Below are 5,337 nucleotides of genomic sequence, written 5' to 3'. Positions count from 1 at the left end.
ATATTACTAGTAGAATAGCGTAAGGATTAAGAAAATATACCTCAGAAAGCCGTAAAACTCACCATTTGGAACTATTTATTATGGAAAGATTATTTCTCCTGGAGTACGTATTTCACGCTTTTAGATTTTTAAATGACAACATCTATTTTTCGCGATTAAATGAAAAGTGAAAATTTCCAAGCGCGCGAAAACGCGACGCTTAAGGTAGTTTGAGCGAGATAGATCCGTAGTCACAACAGCGACTGTATCTTCTCAAACTTTACAAGTATCAAGAGTTTTTAAGGTTTTCGATACAATTTTATAATTTTTTGTCGGGTAAATATTTGCATCAGTTGCTTATTTTTCTCGGTAATGAACAAAATATACGTATTTTAAACTCTATCTTGACTTATTACCAAAGGTACCAACGGTACTTTTAGTAATATAATACTAAGTTTCCTTAATATAGTATGGACTTAATCCCGACTTGGAGTACGATATCCTGGCATCTGAAATGTTCAAACATAAAAATTTAAGGGTTACTTATATTAGAAAGCTATTTTAAAGCATTGTATCGCTAGAAATGACATATGTCAAAGAGACGTTCGACTTGGCAACAACGTCAAATTTCTTAGGTTGGTGCGACTCTCAACTAGCAACTAGAAATTCAGAGAAACAAGTGAATGGCTTGAAGCGTTACAGGAGTGCAGAGATTTCGGTGTTGAAATATACTTTAGAAAGTCGAGTATTTCTCTAACTTTTTAGTGAAATATGCCAGTTTTTCAGCCTTCTCTGCTTTAACGATGAAGTCATCCACTAGTAAAGCGGGGCGGTTTGTGCGGAAGAAGGAATTTACGAAGGGACAGAAGAGTTCTTCTCGAACGTTCAGTGAATATAGGTAAGTGCTCTAGTAAATAACTCATTGCGAATATAAGAATGGAAATATGTTATTAGCTGAAAATAATTTTTTTATTTCATTTATAGTGTGCGTCCTGTCATGTGTTGGGAATGAGCAAATGAATCGGGTTTTGGCAACCCTAATTATTCCGTCTGTCGCCAATTCCACTTGGAAAAGGTAGGAGCGATCTGTGGGGTCAAAGGTTGAAGATGCAATCGAGTACGGAAGCTGTGGAGGTGGAGAAGCTTCTCACTTTGGCCTTAACACCGTAAGTTTCACCGCATCAGTTTAAAAAATGAGACTATAAGTAGTAGCGTTATTGGTCCCCCGAAACCCAATGTGAAAGTTAATTCTTTTTTTTTAAATGTGCCTTGTGGTTGCATTACGTTCTTTCATATCTCTTGGAAATATTCAGTCGGTGTGCTTTTTATTTCCATGTACATTGCATTCCAAGAACATTACCAGTAGTAGGTCCAATATATAAACTAAAATTTAGGAAATGCAGAGGCTTTAATTTTTTTGATGATTACTTTGTTCAAGTGTAATTTTAAATTAGTTTCATTTAATTTTTTATTGTCCTTCAATGTAATTTGTTATTGGTTCCTTTGGATGAAATCATTATCGATTAAGTGACTGTTGACTGGAATTTGGTGATGTGAGCTATATAAAGTGTTTGATATTTAGAACCAGAGAATTACCACAGATTTGCTGTTTTTAACATAGAAAATCAATAATTGCTGGATTGTGTTAATGTGGATTATAAGTTGATTAATTATGGTGATCTGTTATCAGGTCATAGGATTAGAAGTCTATCTAACATATATTTTCAACTATAGTATCCATATCTTAAGTATTTATTCAGCAATTGAAGACAATCTAATTTCTCCTTGATTATTATTCCTTAGTCATTGTTTCTTAAAGAGGTAAAGTACTCAGCACAGCCCTTTTACTGGTGTGCTCAGTGTTGCAACTATTACTCTATGTCATAATTTTACATGCTACTTATTTATCTAAGACTTTCAATATTTTTCGTGGATCAAAAACTTTTTCTTGATTTCTTAAAGGGATTACCTGTCTCCTCTAACAGCTATTTGCATGTGCTTGCCAGAAGAGGAGTATTAGTTATAATTCAATCAGCTTTGTTTCCGTGGCCATACCCTTTCCACTTATGATGTTCATCCTTCTCTCACAACCTGTTTTTTTATGCAATGTGAAGAAATGTTTTCTCTGTCGTTAATTTTTTAAAGTCAAGGCTGTACATACTAATTGCATACCCTTATTCATTTCAAATTCCTAATGTTGCATTAAGTGAATGCTAATGATCACATTGAACTTATCTTTCCAAAAGAATTGCATATAATCATATTTTACTAGTGGAAATAATATTGCAGGAAAATGTTCCTATCCATCGACATCATCTCCCTGTTGTTCTTGATGGTTCTGTCCTGATTGTGGTTGCTTTCCTACATTTATCATAATTACAACCTACTTCACTATATCTGGTATGATGTTGGGCACAATATGGTGGTCTTTAATATTAGTACAATTAAAAAGACATTGCAATATTTCCACTGAGTCTTATTATGACAACAACAATTGATAATGTTGTTTGTAGCAATGAAACGCGTTTTGTCATAATAAAACTCAGTGGAAATATTGCAATTTATAATTTTAGTAATACTTCATTATACATACTGATTAATGTTCTAGTTAGGCTAATGAGTTCCAAAGTGGCAAAATGTATTTGTGTCACATTAACCAATGATAGGGTATAAGTGTCTGACACATATACAATGTCCTCCCTAATGTTGAATCAAGAACATCATAAGTTAAGGGGTAGATTACCTCCAATGTTATCATACTATTTCTATTCCTTAGTTTTAATTCCACCCAGTCACAGAAATCTAAGTGCAGTGCATTGGCTAATTAATATGTGGCCCCTCATTCAGTATGCATAATTTATTTCAGTGGCATGACTCCCAGTGAAGAGTCTCCTATGCAGTGCAATGATGGAGCTGAGGTAGATATCATTGCCTCTTATGATTATGGATGGCAGAAGAAAGGCAATGGGTAATCATACGACAGTAAATCTGGTAAATTCCATCATATTTTCTGGGAAATAAATTATGCATAAATTGTTCCTCTTTATTATGTTAACAGTTAAAATGTCTTTCTTTTTACATTCACAGGGCATGGGTCTGTCATTGATTACCACTCCAAAAAATTACTTGCGTATGATGTATGCAGGACTATCTGTGCAATGTGTAGAAGACACAGAAGGTGGGAATGTTACAAACCCTGTGGAGTGTTATTTCAAGCTTAATGATTTCCCAAATGGCTACAGCTGGCATTAATATGGAGAAGCTGGTGGAAATACTCAGTATATGTGGAACTGAGGGAATAAGATTAAGTACACATGGGAGAGAGTATCAATGGTAAGCCCCATGTTACCATCCAAAGGAGAATAGAGTTTCACAAGTCTATTGAGGCTATTAGTAAATATTTTGAGGAGTTGAGAAAACTTAAAGAGTATGATAAATAAATAAGATGATAAATAAAAAGAGAAAATTAAAAAGAGTAAGACTGATAAATTATCTTATGCCTTATGTATAGCATGGTTTAAATGTACATAGTAGCAATGGTCATACTGTAAAGTCTATTAGAGATTTTTTAGCTTCTTTAAGATTCTCCCCACGTCCTCTGGCTTGTGGTAACAGGTGTCTCCTGAGTATTTTAACTAGTATCTTCAGGTTTGCTGCAAGGGTCTAAAGGTTTGCGTGACATAATATTGGGCAATTTTTCCATGTTTTCTTTTGGGTGATTATCTTGTATACTGGTTAATGCGTCAACGCCTTTGAGTGAGAATGACTCTTTAGAAACTCCCTCCTGAATTGTTAGTGGGATTTTGTCGATAGGGCTGATCAATTTCTTTGCACACCTTGATTGGCAAGAAAATTATGCTGTCCCTCCCAAGGGATTGTTGTTAAAAGGGTAGCAAGGATTTTATTATTATTTGCATCGGTGAAAGTTATTTTAAAGTACTGTTTAACTAATTGCCATCTAATTACTGAAAGACATTGTGTTCCACTCTATGTATATAAATATCTTTATATATAAAATTAACCTGAAAATGTCCACCAGCTTCTCCATATTATGTAGAAATAAGGTTAAGGCAAATCTGGTGGTCTCCATGTTCAATGCTATTGGCTCCTGAAGTTAAGCACAATCAAGATCAGCTTACATAGCTAACATTGGTAACATATCCCCTTTCGTATTATATCTTTTGCTCTTACAATGACTTCGGGAACAACCTAAGTTGCTTCACAGGGACTGTAACTTGCCTCCTTACTGTAGCCTTCATTTTTTCTTCTATTCTGCTAGAGTGGGGCACATGGCATATGCAGTGTTGGATGCTAACAAAGAAATGTTTCTTTTAAAGACTAGCCTCTGCCCATTTCTTCAAAATTTACTGTGAATGCCTGAAGTGTATTTTTTTTAACACTTGATTTGAAGGAAAAAATCCCACTACTACATTGGAAATATGAGGGAATATTATCACAAGCAAGTTAGAGTGATAAGACAGCAGAGAAATACCTCATATACAAACAAACAAAGTATATAGTAGCCAATTTAATGTCTCTTGGGAGCCCTGGCTCTCCTTTTTATGTTCTTAGCCAACACTCAGTGAAACTGAAATGTGTATTGCTACATATATGTAACATTGTAGAGTGCTTTTCTGAAAATATTTTGTAATTTTTGTTATGTATTAATAATAAATATGTATACCAGAAGTGTAGTAATATATCATTTTTTGTCTGATTTCTTCCTACAAACCCTAAGTTGGTAACTATGTGCATATATTTCCAGAATAGGGCCTTGAGATGAAAAGCAGAATACTGAAATTGTATCCAGTTTAACTAAAGGTAAGGGGTATTGCAGTAGGCATCAAGATGAATGGCAAGCTTCATTTAGAATAGTGTTATGGATATTTTAGTGGTTGAAGCACAATATTGTGATTTTTTAGCTTTTAGTATCTCTGTAATGATGTAAGCAGAAGTCCATTTGGTGTGAATTTCTTGTTCCTAAGGGATTGTTGTAAGGAAATGGCAAGATGCACTTCCTTTGAGACTCAATATGACTGTTATTGGAAGATTAATTTATATTTCGGTAACGTTCTATCTAAAGATTAGATTCGTTTGATTGCTTCGTGGTTAGTAGTCAGCTCTGCATTCATAGGTAATTTAAAATCGATGTCGACCAATGTTAATATATTCGGAGGGCTGGTTATACATTCATTTTTTCGATAGGTTTCCTCAAATTCGGTTAAGGCAACAAGATTTAGTAGGTTTTATGCATTGTGGGATGAATTCTGATTTCCAAAAGGGAGATGATTCAACAGAATTTTACCATAAACGAAATGTGTTGTTTGACTTAAGTGTAAACGCATGACTACACTCATA

General features: G+C 34.3%; 1 long non-coding RNA gene across 1 annotated transcript; it reads left to right on the top strand.

Moving 5' to 3' along the window:
* The first annotated feature begins 262 nt into the window (after window positions 1–262).
* Window positions 263–4,668, top strand: LOC124169338. The gene is made up of 4 exons (XR_006867096.1): window positions 263–877; window positions 964–1,145; window positions 2,846–2,970; window positions 3,067–4,668. It is a non-coding gene; the product is annotated as an uncharacterized LOC124169338 (long non-coding RNA).
* Window positions 4,669–5,337: the final 669 nt, after the last annotated feature.

Source organism: Ischnura elegans, chromosome 12 (genome assembly GCF_921293095.1).
Source record: "Ischnura elegans chromosome 12, ioIscEleg1.1, whole genome shotgun sequence".
Classification (NCBI taxonomy): domain Eukaryota; kingdom Metazoa; phylum Arthropoda; class Insecta; order Odonata; family Coenagrionidae; genus Ischnura; species Ischnura elegans.
This window is presented reverse-complemented; position numbering and strand designations above follow the sequence as displayed.